Source organism: Camponotus vicinus, unplaced genomic scaffold, assembly GCF_025532165.1.
Source record: "Camponotus vicinus isolate PSW18456_S1 unplaced genomic scaffold, iyCamVici1.0 SCAF_13, whole genome shotgun sequence".
Classification (NCBI taxonomy): Eukaryota; Metazoa; Arthropoda; class Insecta; order Hymenoptera; family Formicidae; genus Camponotus; species Camponotus vicinus.
The window spans coordinates 762,588-782,663 of record NW_028141949.1 but is presented as its reverse complement, the minus strand read 5'-3'; the positions used below and the strand labels follow the sequence as shown (position 1 = coordinate 782,663).

The 20,076-nt window shown below is 33.9% G+C and overlaps 1 long non-coding RNA gene across 2 annotated transcripts in view; it reads right to left on the bottom strand.

The window, feature by feature from the left end:
- LOC145964175 (uncharacterized) overlaps positions 1-20,076 on the bottom strand; it is a 112,106-nt gene that overhangs the window by 39,682 nt on the left and 52,348 nt on the right. The gene's annotated exons all lie outside the window — the stretch shown is intronic.

The following is a 20,076-nucleotide window of genomic DNA, read 5'->3' as shown; positions in this document are numbered from 1 at the left end:
TTAGCTAGATATTAAAAAATATACAATAAAGTAGATTTTGCTTATTTTTTGAGATTTGTTATCTGGAATTAATAGAGAATTAAGGCAATACAAGGCAGTACTGATTATTAGTTTCACATTATCAGATCGTTGTGCAATTTGCACAACATAATTTATGTTTCATTTGCTTTATAATTAACGTTCTACTATGAAACATGCTCACTAAAATTATATTATTGAATTATCTATTCGCTAATATCAAACGATTTATTACTAGTTGTGCGTGGTGAAACGAATATTATAGTCGATACGGGATAAAAGTAATTCACGCGTCATGTTCGCGATACGCATTGTGCAGTTATGCTTTCATGTTATTTGTTGGTTCTATTCTAGCGAATTGTATAGCGTACATGCATACTGTATTTGATGGGTAATCAGTGGATAATCAGATCATATTAGATTAAAGTGTACTTCCGCTTCAATGAACGCGCGATTTAAAAGCATTAATTGCGTGTCGCGTCGTACACTGTTCGGGGAAAATATCGCATTACGATAGGAACAATTTGACAAGTACGAACATATTTGCATACTCGCTATGCGATTGTTCGTCGTGTTCATGTTCGAAAAATCGATTTGCATAATTAATCTCGGTAATTTTATTTTTAATTATATTTATATTTTATGATATAATTTTATGATTTAATGATCAAAAGAAATAAATCGAGAAACTTAGTATATTGAAAATAAAATCATATTTCTCGCAAGTTTTATACTCTACCGGTGAGTATCAACTTATATCGATTTACATACAAGTTACAAAGTTCGCTAATTAGGTGCAATGATATTCTGTATCAAACTAATACACGAGTTCATAAATATGTATTTACGTTTAAACGGTTTTGCAATTCCATTATAACGCGTACAGTTAATGAAACAATGACCAATGTAAATCATACGCCTTTTTTGTTCGCGCTATGCTTAATAAGCCGGAATCGCGAGGTGAAATATACCGGTAGCATGAATACGCGATAACCGTGAAACGACGTTAACGTGATCAATATTACGTTTCGGGACAGGCGTTGTATTGACGAGGCGACGTTTCAGACCACCCCCTATACGTATATATAACTGCAGGTGTTCACGTGTGTTAGTTGCGCGAACGTGAAGCCCCTTCGGAGCTGTCCGGTATGGTTCGTCGTTTCCAAACGCAGTTTGCCGTTCCCGAGGGGACCAGTGATCTGATAAAGTCACGCGGAAGTGGTCCGACACCAATTTGCAGTCAGTGTCTGTTTAATTGTCCACAGTGAAAGAAGCAACATCCCGTTTTTTCCTTTGGCAATTCGGGAACCTATGTGATTCGATGCAATGTCGCGAGCGTGTTCACTCGACAAGATAAAAAAAACAACCTATGTACCTTGTCTCTCGGTAAATTCATTTCTCACAAACGTCTATGGAATAATTCGTGATTAATTTCGTGAATGATCAGTACACTTGAAAAATTTTAATTCATATTTTCGTCCAGCGCGAATAATATTATTACATCGAGTAATAAAGAATTCCTTACGAGATATACGTAAAATAATTTATTCAAATCTCATCGTATATCATCAACAAACATTTCGCATCCGATACTTTCCTATCTCGCGCGAACTTTCAACGCGATGCAACCCCTTGCTCAAAGTTGCGATTTATTCTGGAAATCTTAACGCGCAGCCCTTTGCCTTCGTTTTTGTCTCGGCGGCTTGCTCGCGTCGTTGGGGTGTAAGAGCGCCGATTCGTCGTGTCGATTTTCGTTGCGCGGCAACGACGCGACTCTAAGCTTATTACTACCTGCAGAACTTTGCTCTTTCAGGGAAGCAAATTACTTCATAAACGGGAGTTGGGGTTGGGCGTATCTCGGCAGGGCGTACACCGCGGCCGCGGCGCTAGTACAAGGTATCTAATGAATGTTGGAGAGAGGCGACGGTATTGCACATCGCTGTGGAGTGGGTTTCTTTTGCTCGCACCTTTCCCAATTTATGCGTCTAGAGTGGTAACGAGGCCAGCCAGAGCCTTTCCGGTGAGAAGGTAGCCTCGTCGACCGAGAATCAACGCGAGCGACTGAGAGAGCGGAAAAGATGGTGCTCCGAGAAGAAGCAACGAGAGACGAGGCTTTCAAAATGGCCGAGGCGACGTCTTCAAGATGCTTTCGGACGGTTTGTACCCGGAGTGCTGATTCAATGAGAACGCTGTCGCGTGTAGTAAATTTCTCGTGAGCGGAGGAGTGACTTTCGTCAGAGTAAAGCTACAAAGTGATATGTTGACATTTTTATTTTATTTTCTTTACTTATGTTCAAACGATGGCGATTGTCATTTTAATTTCCTTCGACTTCAATTCGTCTTCTTTTTTTATCCTTTATATCTTTAATTTATATCTTTGATGTATCTTTTAATTTATTTTTTAATATTTTGATTTCCTTATAATGCTTTCAATAAAATGACGAAAAGCCAACCAATTATCTTAACTCAATCGTTCTTAACTTAATCGTATCTTAACTTAATCATTTTTCTAAGGATTTAAGAGAATCCAGAATTAAAGTATATAATCTCAATACCAATATAAATGAAAAGAAGATGAAATAGATTTTGCAGAAATAAATTAAAAATTTTCGATTTTCTCTAGAAATTTGATTTTCTATTATATTTGGAATTTGAACGCCGATTATAACACCTAATCTTATATCATTTAGATATTCATAAGATATTCGACTTCTATATTAACGTAGCTACAATCACACGCAATAAATTTAGATTACGTTAAATTTGAACACAATCGGATCGGAAAAGGATTTCGGAGCTTGGTAATCGAATTAAGTCGGAAGTATTTCGTCGGGATGAGTATAGGACACCCGGAAATTTCGCGCGGTGGGTTCTAAAATTGCTTAATCCGGCATAGCGCGCGATTGCCGTTTCGTCGATGTTAAATGCGAACGCAGCATTCGGAAGTTTGGCCCTCGAATTGCGCGAGAGTCAATTCCCCTTTGCTTTTCTTCTCTCTTCCTTCCTTTACGACCCGCACGAGTTCAATGGTAGACGGAAGTTGAATCGTCCGGTGCGCTTAATACGAAAATTTCCGCCCGCGAGCGCGTACAAATCGAAGATATGCTGCGAATATATTCAAAATGTCTATCTTTTGAAAGTCCTTGATTCATCTGAAGGTAACAGTCCTTTCTGAATTTGGAATTTGTTCTCCTGTTCGCCTCTTTGACTAGTCAAAGGTTCGTCTAATATATGCAGAGATGGTATTTTAAATGAGTGGAACGTTTTAAATGCATGTGATTTAAAAAAAAAATTTCTATTATATTTTTTCTCATTAAATGTGTGTCGCTAAAAAAACTTTGTTTCTTTTTCATTCTATATAATTAGGCATCACGTGTTATAATTTCAATATTAATTGTAATTTAGACGTTCATTATACGTGATGCCATCCATATAAAACAGAGAGATGTTCCGTGCAATTGGTAAAGAATTATTTGTTTCAATTTCGCAAATGTTCCACCGCTCTGAATAAATTCCAATACTACGCGATGACTGGCTGTCGGAAATAATCCGGAAAATTCCACATATGTGAGCGCGAAAATCACGATGGTGATGATGATGTTTTTCAAAGAGCGTGGCTTTGCAAAACGGCTTTGACTTACGCCGTTATATTCCCGGCATGCATAGAATGTAATATATATGAAATCTCTGAAAACATATCGTTTTCTGTTATATAAATCATATTGAAAACTTTAATAATTGAAAAAAAAATGAGTAAAGCTATAAATATTAATATTTTGTAATGTTATAAAAATACTAAAAAATAAAAAACAGTGGTAATATATAAATCTGTGGCATATATAACTATCACGCTAAAATATATTTTTTATATCTATATAAAAACATATAAAAAAAAGTTTGAAAACAAATACAATCTAACATTTTTATGTAATGTTATTAAAAAATAAGGAAATTAAAATAAAATAAAATGAGAAAATGCTTAATTAAATATAAAGCTCACAATAAATTAAATTCTATTAATTAATCCACCTAATAAAATCTTCATAAATAAATATTATGTATCAATTATTTACCATACGTACAATAAGTAAAAAGTTTATACAAGGAACGTTTCATTGTGTGTATTCCAAGTTCTTTGCAGTGGTTTTCTTACTTACAATCAGTGATATATCAAGTTTGTAATGCTTGCAATTTTCTCAAAAGTTCAGATTTCTCGCGAACAGAAGCCCGCGAAGACGAAGTACTTTGATTTCAGTCGATTTGAAGATACGGAGGCTGCAGTCACGAAGATATACGAATGCTATATACGCGAATGCTCCTTGATGTTAAGTGCAAACGCAGCGTTCGGAACTTTGGCCCTCAAACTACAGGAATCCTTCCAGTTACCGCTATCTTCTATAGTTTGAATACGCTGAGAGGAACAAGGGATCGAATCGCCTTGTGCGCTCTTCTAATTTAGAAAATTCAAACCTGCGAAATGCAAACTCACAATCGCGGAGTCTTCAAAGGAATCGATATCGACGTTTGCGCGTCGTTAGAGCGCAAATTAATTTTGCAGTGAATGAATTTTAACGTAGTAATAGAACACAATCTTGACACAATGACATAGAAATCGCATTATTGAATTTTATCGGAAATCGATTGTATTCTTTATTTTTTATATCAATTTATTCTATAAATGATTTAATGCTATTTATACATTTTACAATACAGTTACATGCAAATTTTATAGATATATACACTGCTCTTACAATATGCAACGGACGAGTTGAATTGCAAATTAAAATTGAAAGAGCTATTCTAACCGGCTGTCCATTAACCTTTGATTTACTAATAATTTTATAAAAATTAATTATAAAAATTATTGCGCACTGATTGATTTAGCTTATAATTTGTCTCCGTTATTTTGTACTTTTAATTATAAAATTTTTATCATTATTATTATTTATAATTATTATTTACATATCATATATTTAAGTTTTATTTTTTTTATTATAAAAATCGCCAATAGCATTACTGTCAGCGAATTTGTCTGATTAATTATTGATTGGTTCTCCTCGTTGAAAGATTCAATTTTTGAAAAATATTTTACGCATAATTTGTGTGGTATGCAATCTATAGCAAATATAATTTAATAATAAGCAAATTTTTATTCCTTATTTGTTTGCGTATATTATAATCATTAATTAAAAGAATGTACAGCTAGTCTATAATAACTCATTCATTTACTTATCAAGAGACAATTTTGTCTTATTGCATCTTTCAAGTTTCAGAGAGATGCGATATTTTAAACTTGATATTAAATGCTTTAATATCTTTATTTATTTTTCGAAGAATATTCTTCGAATAAATTAAAGCAGTCGCTCTACTTTTTTATACAAGCCCGATATGAGCCCGTTTGCACAGTACGCTTCGTTCAATCTGTCATTATAAAGTGGATCATCTCAATATGATTACTAAATTATGCGATTCTCCGTTACATCCACGATCTCTCCCACGAGCTATTGAGTGTGTATGACCAATATTTAACGGCTATTATTGTCAAAGAGAATTTATCTTACCGTGCCGCAGGGGCTTCCGGTCCCCTCAGGGGCTACAGGATGTAGCGCATCGTACATGCACTACCACGCGCGCAAATTACGCGACAGCGGGTATCTGCTATTGATTTACCGGTAGCAGGTGCATGCAAACGGAATGAATTCTCGTCCGCCATATTATCAGGACGAATTTGCCTGCCCACGTGGCCGCAATCGTTCGTGCCGTTCAGACATTGAGACCACTTGTGTAAGCGCATCGGTCATTCTGTCGCGCTCATCTCCTTGTTCTACAATTGAGTCATTTAATCCGAAATTACTGGCAAGTGCAGTGCACGTTCATTAAAATATGTACACATATTTAAGATGTATTATATTATAAAAACGTGTACAGGTAACATTTAAACATTTCCAATGTTTTATTCATAGATATCTTTTGTATAACGCACTATTAAAGTTTATTTTGTACAGTGAAATTGATTGAAAAATATTTTTCCATGTTATAGTGCTTTTGACATTATAAACGTCAATTACACGCTTCGACTAGATTATGATGATATTTGAAAATTATGATTAATGTTTTGACATTAAAAGGGTGAGGAAGCGAGTTGTGACACACTTCTGTCGACTCTGCTCAAATAGATTTGAACATTAGGTATATAATGCCTTCGATTACTGCCATATGACAATGACAATGCTATGAAATACTATAGGAGCGTGACGTAACTGTTACAGTAATTGCGACTATTGTTCCAAAATAACGTCATTTGTCATCTCTGCATGAATGCTATTGTAGTGGCAATTATCAGTTCCTCAATATTATCGCGAAATGAAAGGACGTTGAGACATGCATACAATGGAAATGTGTGTTAAAAAGACATATATATATTATACGTATTAAATATAATAAAACATATATTGCTTTAAATCATAAAACTTTTAGAGGAAAAATTAAAAAAGAGATTTATTACATTTTCTTATCGCACAACATTGAATTAGTAGTGACACATTTAATTTCTAACATTCTTCCTCGTAAATTGCTAACGTAAGATTATATAATAAAATGTGTAAAAACGTGACATTATAACATTTTTCATTAATTAAACTGATAAATCAGTTTTCTCGTTTCTCGTTTATTATCATTTAATAGTATTTAATATATATTCAATAATTCTTTCTCGGATTTTTCTTCAAGATTTACGTCATCGAATAATGAGAAAAAGAAGCCCAATATACAAGTGTGTAGGATGTTGCCGACTGACACGACGCATCTGTTTGACAAAGAAATGTATGTAACTGTATGGCTATGTACGGCCAGAAAGAGACAAGAGACGAGAGAAAGAGAAGGGTATATACATGCTGAAACGACATTTGTATTTATATATATTTCTGAATCTCTCTCCTCGCTTCTCCGGGTCCTGAGAGAAAACCAGTCGACGCTCACGCGCCACTGTTCAATGCCCGCCATTCGACAGACACACGCAAAGCAGATTTCACTTTATTGAGATTGCTGTGTGACTGCTGTGCCCTCGCGCCACATCGGTCGGATCTGTGTATCCATCTATACGGTCGATCCGACTTTTATCTAGATTCAGTGGCACGAAGCGCAGCGTTGCACTATTCATCAGCGTCGTATTCCGCGTCATGATGACTCGATTTTCGTCTTATCCTTCTCCCATTAAACATATACGCGAGCTCTCGTAATGCTTCATTTGCAAATGAATAGAACAAGCCAGACAGCGATTGCGATCGCTTATTGTTATAGATGTTCTCTTTGCCTCTTTTACAAAAAATTATAAGAAAAACCAATGAAGATTTTTGAATGATCTAGAACAAGAGTCAACGCTATCTAATATTAATTTCTAATATTAATTTCTAATATTAATTTCTAATATTAATTATTTTTTGCGCTTGCTACATTTTCCATCCCTATTCTATTACAATAATTCGAGATAAGGAGATATCGTGCAGGAATACGCTTTATCTTTAAGCTAAACCGCGAGAGATAGGAAGCGAAAAACATTTAAGGTTCTTATAGCTCATAAGTCCTTTTTGTGTTCTCCTCGTTTCGGTTTTTGCTATTTCACCCGGTCTTCTCCCTCGAGTATACGGGTTGATGATAACGCATCAGTGGAAGAAGCATCACAGCCACCGTCGTGCACGTCGTCTGGGATGGGAAAACTGATTTATTGCTTCATAGCGTTAGAGTATCGACTACTGTAAGAAATATACGAGTAATCCGGAAGCTGTTGCGCAGCGTACCTAGAAAAACGCACGATAATGTTAGCGATGAGATGCCGAAACTTGAATGAGCCGTGCAACTTTAATAAGGCATCGTACTTTCTAAAAACTTAAAGAATCGCCACTAATAAAAACTGACATTGCGACGGCGATGATATCGGAATTTCGTACAAACCACGAGAAAGATAAATCCTCGTCTAATCTACGAAGATGGATTCGAAAAGTAACATAGAACCGAATATTTTATTTTCGGAGTTACGACTGGACTATTCAGGAATCTCATACTTTATTGATTTACGTGGAACCATCTCGTCCGTCATTTCGTTCCGTGCCAGTATCTCCACAATGGAGCTATCCCAGAGCAAGATATGTCATCAAAAGTATACTGCTCTAATGCATGAACCCCGACCCCTGCAATCTCACTCATGTCACCGAGACATCCGTCTTGTCATGCAAACATGAGATACTCGATTTCATTCTTGTCCTATATGTTCAGGCTATCAAATAGGGTTGGCAGATAAGTGACAGAGCTTCTTGACCGGTTGAAAGGGAGGCTATATATGCGCATTATTGAGAAATATATACGGGGAAGGTAAAAATAGCTTTATGTAAAAATGCAAAAGAGCGTAGAGCTCTTTTATTTTATCATTCTTTTGAATTTTTCATTTGTAACTTTTTTTAGAGAATTTGTAAACTACGCAGAAGGCAAGCGGGATGAGAAAAGCGTTTAATTTTAAATTACACGTGCAAAGGGTGTTCTCTACCTCGGGATCTCTTTACCGCTTCCGAGTGTATTAGCAACTAAATGAATTAGTATTCTCATTAAGAGGCCACGTTAACAAGAGGCAATTTTTGTTCTCGTAAAAACGACCAGCAAAAGAAAGTCAACAAAGATTTTATTCGCGTCTTGGCTCAATGCCACAGTGATCGATGAAGGCCAATATTAATTGCAGCAACGAGGGATGAAGCCCGGCTGACTATTTAACGATGTAAAACCAGGTACCTCGCAAAAACGTTCTATACGATGAAGTGAGATTACAATTAAATAAGCCACGTCATAAACCGAAGCAGATTCGCAGAGTCACGAAATTCGCGGTAGTATGATGTGTTAAAAGTTAGACATATACGGAGAGTTTTAAGATTTAAGTTACCAAGTATTTTGAAATAAGAAATAACAATAATTAATTTTAATTTCTCATAGCATGAGAGTGAATGACATGTTTGAAAAAAATTATTAAAGTAGCAGTTGACAGAATAAAAGAAAAGAAAATTCTATTTTATGGGAGGAATTAAAAGCAAGAATGTTTGATATTTTTTTATAAATGCAATAATTGTTATAAACTTTGTATGTGAAAAAATACTTTAATAGAAAATAATTTAATAGATATCGAAATTATCATCAAGAGTGACGATTCTCAATTCTATCATTTGAGGATATCAATCAAATCGGTCAATCAATCAATAAACGATAAAACGAGCAATAGTTTATGAAAATTGATGGCTGTCAATGAGAAAGAGAGATTCGGAAGTCGCTCAGCTTTGATTTATAACTTTAGAGCAATACAGCACAGTATCATCAGCTGCAGAGAACCTGTGGACAACAAGTAAAACTGGAGCGACTCGTTGTTACACGTCGCAATGTGCAAATATAGTATCGCTAAGCCATATATATCCAGGTGACATGTCATTTTATGCAATAAAAAGAAATTGTGATATAGTTTGTATATAATCATTCTTGTCATATTTTGACTGACATTTATATGAACGCAATATTGTAAGCGAATGCAATACTGCGAAAGTATATAATGGCATCGTTACAAAGATTGTTATGCTTTTATATTTCTTAAATTATTATTTGGTTATACATGAATTACTCGTTAACAAACGCTTTTTATTTAACGATCTTTCTTATTGAAAGCCCTCTCTCTCTCTGAAGTTATTTCTATTTTTCCAATATTCATAATATTTATGCATATATTACATTTATTATATATTCTTTCCCAATTGATAATTTAAAATAGATTATTAAAAATAATTATATTAAATTTAATTTATCTATTATGATTATTTAAATTAGACTTATCAAAATTTACTTAAAATTAGCTTAGCGATAAGATTTTGTTATTTATTTGTATTCTTGAAAATCCCCACAAAATCTTTTTGCTTTTAGTTTTTATCAGCGTAAATATGCCATTTTTGTAAATAAATGTTGTCGATAGTTATCGATAAAAATTACCGCTATAAATGCATATTAGTGAATACTGTTACCAAATGTGCTCGGTAAATTCAGTTGATACGATCTACTGAGAAATTTATGAAGCGATCCCTAGAGATAGTAACACATTGTAGCAGTTCATTCATAACCCGTTTTTAAACGTAATGGGGTATTTAAGACCACTTAAAAGTCATTTGCAATAAAAAAGAACCGATATTAAAGGAGGTTACGTCCTGCGGTGCGTCTAGAGAGTAAAGAGCTTCTGGACGGGGTAGGTGGTTAACGGAACGCGAAGGGTGTCAAGAAACAGTGGCCGAGTGTGATTGCACAGAGAATGGAACGGACGCAACTAGGCACATAATAGCGCTGCAAAGGCAAAGAAAGCGTACGCTCCGGTAAAGTGCTCTTTTTATTTTACACCGACGGCAAGATTAAAGGTAGAGTAAGATTTATTCGTAAAAAGCGTGGAGCTTTTCTTCGACGATTCGTTTTTTTTACTCTCGATCAAAGCCGACAGGTTCATGTAAATTGTTCGTTAAATCGCGGAAGTTGGGTATCCGGTTGCCATCTCTCGGAGCTCTTTTGTCTATTGGACTATAGAAAATCATAAGGAAATAAAAATATCCTGCGTTCCGTTCTCGCGATACTCGAGTCCTCGCAAATGGAAACGAGGAGGAAGAATAATTGGTTATTCGAGAAACTGAGATCATATGTTCTTTTAATTAAACGTATTGCGTTATTAAATTAAAATATATCGAGTGTCTTACTAGAAAACGTACTTGAAAATCATAACTGCTTTTACAACGTACAGATTAATATTGTAAATTTTTTTAATATAATGAAACGTAACGAGATACAATGCCATTTTAAATTATTTATGGACATTTCATGACGAGATGATATCAAGCTTATCATACATTTGGGGATTTTTTAATGCTTTAAAATATCCGGATACACTCTCTTACATTTTATTTGCTCAAACGTAGGAAAATTTGGCAATCCCCCTTGGACGAGGGCTTGGACAATTAGACCATGAAGATTACGTCTAGATGACAATCGATACGTTCAATCGATTGTTAAGCAATTTTATCGCGCCTCTTTCTCTTAATAAAATCAACAGCAAGTAATCGCGTACATCTAAATACGGTGACGCGGTATCGAAGTCCCAAGAGATCCAAACCCTTTGGTCGAAAGTCACGCGGGGCGATTAGAGTTCACCGTAACGCGCGCATCGAATCCTTTCGGGCGAGCGCCTTCGTAGTCCCACGACGCCACGGAGGCGAGGAAGTAAATCGTCCATTAAAGCGCGGAGAGCCCCAAGTGTCACGGCTTCGCCGGTAGCGAAGAGATCCTAGGGAGAGTACAAGTTTGGCTAATCAAGGGAAACGGTTGGGTGATTACTAAACGGGCGTGGAACTAATTTTGCAGACGGTGAGATACCGCCGAGTTTTCTCTCCCTTTCTCGTACGTACAGTCTCCGGATCCGATAACGAGTCGATACCTTTCTGCGCGGCCGGTTACACCCTTGTTTAACTTTGTCTTTTGATCGGCAAACAACCGGCAGAACTGGGCAATTAATGAAAAACATCGCGATCCAGCGCGAGCACCCTTCCTCTTTGGCGTCCTCTCTCCTCTGTGTATATATAGGAGTGTTGCGATCGGCCAATCGCGTGATTGATCGTTGCGCAGCGGCCAATTCGTCTCTTAAAGGGTCCGTTAATTAAAGGACGGCTCCTTTTTACGTTACGGAGATAATAACGACGAGTGTACCGACAGACAAGTCTTTATTGGAATAAGAAGAATCGATGTTGTCAATAAGACGGAAGAGCACGTAGTAATACCGGAAGAAGAAAATAATACGAATGATAAGACGTGATAAAACGGCAAAGTAACTATAATGTAATCAGAAATGTTTGGAATATTTCACCCTGAAACGAAAAAAAAAGCTAATTAATTATCGAGTTCTCCTAAAAATATCTATCATTTAAATAAACACACTTAATTTACAGTGTCGTATTTTAGCAGAGATTTTTTACCGACTACGAATGTTTTCGCGAGCGTAAAAAATGCGTTGATTAAATATCTCTTCGTTTTTTCAATCAGTTTAATTGATGTTAATAACAGCAATTAAATGGAGTGTCGATACCGAGTTATACCTACTATTATTCCTAAGCATATAACATCTTCCTTTTGCGATGGCTTTATTTTTTCAAGCGTTTCAGTAATACCTTGTTTTTATAGTTATATTGCTATATATAACGCGCAAAATATTCAATGTATATGTAAAGTGCATTGTTACATAAAGTTAATGAGTTTAATTAAAATGTTCTCGTATAAATTTGAATAACGGTCGAATTACGTAACTCTTAATGATAGCGACATATTCATAACACGTTATTATATCTCTCTCATATATCATTATATGCCGCGATTTATGCAATCATCTATTCGAGAATTCTCAGAAATCTCTTTTTATGTTTTATACACAAAGAGAATTTTAATTTGAAAGCATTCGAAAATTTAAGCCGATTCTTATTTCTAGCGTTTAATAATCAGATATAATTTCTCGTTATCGCGGTTAGCAGCACGCACGATTTTGAATTAGCTCGCCCATGCTCAAAATTAATCGCCTTTATCGCTAATTATCTTGTTTTAATATGCGTATAGATGAATACATTATTATAATGATCGTATAAAGTGAATGAATAAAATAATGCATCAATTGTCAGCAATAATATAATTACAATTTTTAGTTTTAAATTGCGCTTCTTTTCACTTTATTCGATTAATATATTCAACCAGAATATATTCAAACTCCTGCTTGAAAAAAAAGAAAATATCGATTGTTTAACGTGACATTACGTGATACTCTAGAACGCTTGACTTGTGACGACGAGAGGCGATTCTACATATATATTACGTTAATTGTAATCGTTAACTCAAGTCACGTTCTAAGGGTGAATAGAGTTTATGTACAACCGCAATGGCACTGATGAGATTGATCGACCTATAAACGTCGATATTACAGCTCAATTTGTGTTGATTTCGGTTTTCTTCTTTAACGGCGAATTTAATTTAAATTAGAGAAATTGCAAAAGATAAAAATGTAATTTCTTAAAATTTATAGAAAATGCACAGATATACAACTTGCTTCAATTTAAAGATGGGAATAGGGAAGGAGGTTGATTTAAACTCTAATGAATTATATAATATATTTATAATGTAATTATTACAAATTTTTTAATTATAATAACTTTTTCACGTCACATCCTTTTCATATTTGTGAAAATATTATTATTGTAAATATTAATTTAGAAATATATTTATAATAGTATTTAGATTAGAAGTTGATGACTATATGATAGTTTTTTTTATTTTATGTCGGTTTTACTTGTGCCCATGTACTTTATTGCGCGTGTTTGTATATATCTTATAATTAGATAATCGCAAATCTACGACCACGCCATATATTTCAACACTCTTGTAAACTAGATAAATTAATATTTATAGAGAAACTTGAACGCGCACCCTCATACTGTAGTGAAATAGTAATATGGGAGGAATGTGTTATATAGACGAAGGAATAGCTTAGTAAAACCTTCTTCTCCGAATGCACAAGTGAGTATAGATTGATACTATATATTGCAATTTGATTATAATTGTTCTTACAATATTATTATAAATCAAAATTTGAATAATCTAAAATTATAACATACATTATATAAAAAATAATATTTTAAAAAATAATAGAAATTATTATTTTCTATTATTTTATAATTTTATTAATATTAAATTATAAAACTAATGTATTTTAACAATATTACTAATAATACGATGTATTATACTATTATATCCGCTTACAACTAGTTATTGAATGGAAATATTGGTATGTTAGTAATAAAAATTAATCTAGCGCAAGTTTGCTATCGCAACTTTTTCCCGTTATAGTTAAGTCTGTGGTTCTTTTATTATTGATGTTGTACAAAAGCCGTTTATATTACGTTGGTTAATTAGTGTAATAGACCGAAGTTAATCTATGCTGAATCAATATAATTATACTTTGAATCTCGTTAAAGTCTTTTTTATTTCGTTGCTACATTAATTATAGCGCTTTAGCATGAAGATAATACAATTTAAGAATATCTCTTATACGCAGCAATATTACTAATGAGTTTTCCGATTCTTATATAATTGAAAGATCTTTATAATAAAAATAAATATAAAATAATTCTAATAATATATAGTTTTAAGAAAATATGATAATTATTTTATTATTTCATTTCTTTATGTATAATATTTAGTATTTTTTTAATTATTTTATGAATATTTTCAGTGTTATATATTTGTATCGTATTATATCTGTATCATTTTAAATCTATAAACTTATCTATACTTTTTCTCTCTCTCTTTCTCGCAACACGAATTTATTTTTTATTTATTATATTAAGAATGTTATGGGTTAAACATAAATTCGGCATATGTATAAATGCTTACTTTAAATATTTTAGATAAAGTATTGCATATTTAATTAAAATAAAGTACGACTAATATGTATGTAACATTCGCGACAGCCGCAAATGTTATAATTGTCACCACTGGGAATAATTTGCGGAGTGGAGAGCCATCTCATATAGTCCTAAATCCTATGTTAGAAACTTGAACTAGATTCTATCAAATGCCAGCGTAAGTGCCGGAAACAAAATTCAAAATAATGTTACCTCATATCGAGGGAATAATTTTAAACGTTATAAGTTATGTCTTGTAAAACAAAAAAAACATTTAAAATATTTTATTACTTCTCGGTCAATATATTTAGTTAATAATTTAATATGTTTATATTTATTGTTCGGTAAACGGTATTGTATTTGATGTAATAGCAAAATTAACCGCAATTAATTTCCCATAAACAGTTTATTTTTCTATATAAAGGGAGAAGGTAATATTGGCTTTCTGTTTGTATTATTCACGTCAATCTAAATTTTATTTTGGCTTTTACTGCAATTTACGACTGACACCTCTCTAATTGCCAACTACAAAGTTTTACTTTGTATTGAAATTTATTATTCACCTTTATATGTAGAGAAATTGCTCTATATAAGCGATTCAATATAGTGATTTCATTCTCGGAAAAGAATATTATAATTTAAGAACTATACGTATATATTATACATATATAATTAATAGAAAAATGATAATCAAATATAAAATTATAAATTTTTATTTAACGTATCATTCTGATAAATAAAATTGTGATATATTATAAAATTTTGCCTATTAATTATAATTTTATAGATTCAATTAAACTTTATCATATTGCTTTGTTAAAATTGATCTTTATAAATTATGACACTTTTTTTCTAAATTGCAGGATTACCGGCAAAGGAGAAATTCGAATAAGATTTTATAAGAGAAATTCGAATAAGATTTATCTCGTTGGTAACAAACGAATCAGCATAGTTGCACCAACTGACGTTTTACGATATATGTATAACGTAAGCCGTATATTCGTCCAACTTCAGCGATTCCTAGCAGACTGCTCATGCAAATCCACTAGCTGACGAGGCAACTGCGGTTACCGCAAACTGGTAGACGCATATGTAGTGGTGTCTCAAACAATGGAACAATGAGAATAAGTAACGACTGAAACGTTTTATGTAGAAAATTCAATGCGCGAAAGAAAATCTGCCTACATAATCAAAATATATTAATATGGAACTATCAGAATAGAAAAGATCTCATAATACAATAACTCTCTTTCAATATTTAAAAAAGTTTCTAATTTATCGAATATTTCATATAATATTATATCCATTTTCAAGATATCGTGACGCGAAAAATTGTGATAAAATTAAAACACACAAAACAAAAATGTTCCATACATTGCCATAATTTTGGATTTGCTTTATATTGTATAAATCTATTTTTTTTTTAATAAAATACGTATTTTAACAAAGACATCTCTTTTAATCCGGAATATTACGAACATTTTCCGTAATGTACCCATAGCAACGAAAGTTCCAAAAGTTACAGGAGTCATTACGCAGCCGCGACATCACCGCCATATCCGTTTAATTGCATTACGCTTCCGACATCCCGTGGCGTGCATACAATCCACGGTCGTCTATTAGGCTTACTTCGGCGACTCGTCACAGATTATTCATGCAAATCCTACAATGGATGCGGCTACATGTGGCGCGCGACCAGCAGAAATATGCGACGCCTAATTTTGCATCCTCCTTTAATTAAATCCGCGATTGATGGAAGCGCGATGCTCTAATTTGTACGCTCTTGTCATTATCCCTTTCGATCACAAGGCACACATCGACGACCGCTAATGTCGGTCTAATAATGGGCACACATACCGACCCTAATTGCGCGAACTCCTGAAACCGAATTGAGATACGCTCCGCGAATTCGTTGCGTTAGTTTGCGTGCAGCACGTGCCTGATATATTCACTTTTCTCTCGTCTCGGATCCGATATATTTGTATGTACATGTTCATACGTGTGCAATAATTTTTAGATAATTTTTTAAATAACTTTTTTTCATAGACAACTAATAGCAAATAATGACAACGTAATATAATATCTACTAGTTATTACATTAGAAAATTCTATTTTATTTCAAAACTATGGAAAAATATTTCATTTGTAAAATATACCTAAAGCGATACTGAATATACAGCGTATATTTCATATCGAGAGAAAACCAACAAACAATACAATTTATGAAATTTAATTTTCGATAAACAATTTAAATATTCGAATAATCTGCCATACAGAAATTTTTTGTGTATTTGATTTTATTTATTTAAATTATTTATATAACAAAACTATGCGAATATATTTGCACATTTTTGAATAAAAGACATTAGATAATTTTATTGTCCGTATTTATTTTTTCTTTAAGACCGTTCTTCCCGCGGCTATTCCGTGCTATCATCACCGATGGTGAAGCAGCGGTTAAACCTGGCACTCCTGTAACGTAAACACGATCCGTATACTATGTTGATCTTACTTGAGCTTTAACTCCCACGTGTAAAATTTAGATTGTAAGCAAACTCGAGCCTAATTATTACTTCAACTATCGGTACAAGAATCTATGATAGCGTTCTGTTATACTTTCATTAACCGTCTAATGAAAGTCTAACGAGCAATCATGCGTAAAATTGTATGTGTATCCGTATTGAAATTTGCAAATACATAACATACACATACATATTATAGTTCCTTGCAATATCAATTGCAATCGAGAATGAATCATACATAAAAGAGAAAAATGTTCAGCAAGAAAATTCAATTTTATCAATTGAGAATATCTAAAGTTCAGAGCTAATATATGTCGCGTGCATAATTTATGACATCCATTAAACGCGACATCGTTTTAAAGCACATTTTAAATTAACTTATTTCATATTTGATTTAAAGCTATCTTCATATTAATCACCGGCGCGATTCATCGGACGTGCCGAAATGAATCCGGACGTACCAGCAATCTTTTTCATTCGGCTGAAAGCGGCCGGTGTTTATTAAAGCATGGGCATCGCGGAAATGCCGCGGTGCTGAATTGGAGTCGTAATGCGCTTTTTGATGCAATGATGCAAATGATATATCCCACTGTTCTCCGATCTCGCTATGAACGCGCGCGCGCGCGCGCTGATCGCGCTTTCGCCGTTCAATCTGTTCTACGGTTTGGTTGCGCTATTGTGCTGGGAACCGGAAGTCGCTTAGTATGGTAATTTCGTAATTTGTTTCCCATTGTGCAGCGGCGTATGATGTCGCAGCGGCCGATCGATTTCTCGTTGGATGCAAGCGCGTGAAATTGCTGTGTGTTGACGGATACTGTTCTCACAGTCGAATATATAGCAAAATTTGCACACACATGACGCGCTTTTTTTAATAACTTCCTGTCGTCGCTCTTGTCATGGCGAATAAGAACATTTTGTACGTCTACACGTGAATTCTTTATCAGCTGTTTTAATATTAATAAAATATGTACGCGCAGGAACGAAGGTATTTGATAAATTAAAAGATTAATAATTTTTTTAAGTCCTCAATCGATGCGTAATAATATAATAAAATAATTCTTTTCTCTTACGAAAAATCGACTTGTAACTCGAGATGAAAAGACTTGTGAAATTGAAAGAAACATGGCAAACAATCCGAGCTATTGATCCCGACACAGAGCATGGCGGGGACGGATATGCAGTAAATCCTAACTAATTAGTCCGAACGACGATAACATCCCCCTACAGCCCGCGCGGTCTGGCTCCCACTAAACTTCTCTCTTCTCTTCTCGACTTGCGATGTCTCCGCTTGTGTTCCATGCAATCTCTTCTGTGGGGGAACGCAACTTTCTCTGTGACAATCCCTAAACTGTCTGCACGTCCCATTGATTAAACCAAATGTCGACTAGCTCCCCCTTAGCTATCTGTCGCCATTTCACGTGTCTAACGTTTTCTCCAGCGCACCTAACGAGGTCGCAAGTGGAAACTTCACTCGCAAAGATCGTGCAGATTGCCGGAAAAGTTCTCGGCGTCTACAGGTTCATTAATAAAAAGCGCGGCTGGCGCAAATGGAGATCGTTGACAAAACGATGAGCGCTCGTCGTGATTTTTGCCCGATGAATTTAACTGTGAAATTAAGGCGATGATTATTAGAAGGTACCGACAAACTAATTGTCAGAGTTGAGCGGAAAAAGATACGCGATGTAATCTTACTAATTTTGCTTTTCGTTTTATATCTAGTTTTGATCGAAATTATCGAATAATCTGTTAATTGTGTACAAGTTAATTAAAATATTATTTACATAAGAAAACTTTCTATAAAAAAGTCACGTCTTATTTTTTATTTGTATGCATTGATGATTATGTGACTTCAGAAAAATATTAATAATAACGCCAACAAAAAATTATTTTCACATTTAATTTCTCCTTTTCCAAAAAAATATGCTTTGAATAAATGATTATTATAATTAATGATTACGATATTAAAGTTTGTACAATATGTTACGTATGGAAAGTCCTAACAATCCCCAAAGCGTTTGTACGTCCTGTAGATTAAAGTAAATGTTGACCGGCCTCCCTTTACTTTCCTATGTTCGTTTCGTGCGTCTAACGTTCTCAGACAATCAACTCGTTCGCAAACGAAAACTTTATTTGCTAAGGAAAGAAATCGTAGCAATATAGCTGAGCGTTATGAAAAGCTGTTTAATCTAATTGTAAGATATCTTTAAAAAAAGAAAAATAATAACGCATTTCTTATATATAGCCAACATAGAGATACTTTCGAAATTATTAGCATCTTTTTATATATTGAACCATCGAATAATTTAGGTGTTATATAATCTCTCGTGATTTACGATCGTTTTATACGGGTAATAATATAATAGGGTAAAAACTGCACGTTGCTACGTAGAAACTTGTAGACTTCCATAATCTTCATAAAAATCGAGAGAAAAGTTCTTTTTTATGAGATTGCGAGAATGTCTTTACGTAAAATAAGTATGTATATATATATATATATATATATATATAGAGAGAGAGAGAGAGAGAGAGAGAGAGAGAAAGAGAAAGAGAGGACACAAAAAGGAGATAAAGTTTTAAACCTATTGGATAGGAAAATCTCAGAACCTCTTTACTTTCAGTAAATTCATGAACAAAGATAAGAATATTTTGTAAAAAGCTAGAATACAAAGAGAATGCAGAAAGATTTCAATTTTTTCTTTATCATATTTTAATTGCATATTCGTATATTAAATCAAAGACTATTAATTTAATGCTAATGCAAGCATCAAGATTTTCATACAATTTTTAACAAATCTTGTCTCGGTCAGCCATTGTGAAAACGATATGTGTGCCATTTCTTCATTACGTAAAACAAAATAACATGTTAAATTCAAATTTTGCATTTTTTGTGATGCAGCGTTGCGCATGTTTTTTTCTCTCGTTTGTGCTAAGCGTCACAGCATCAAATCGAGTGCGGCAATAACGACAATTTACTGGTAGAAACTAAATTGCGTCGCTGCTCGATGAGATAAATCTCCGTACCAACATGTCGAATGGCTGAT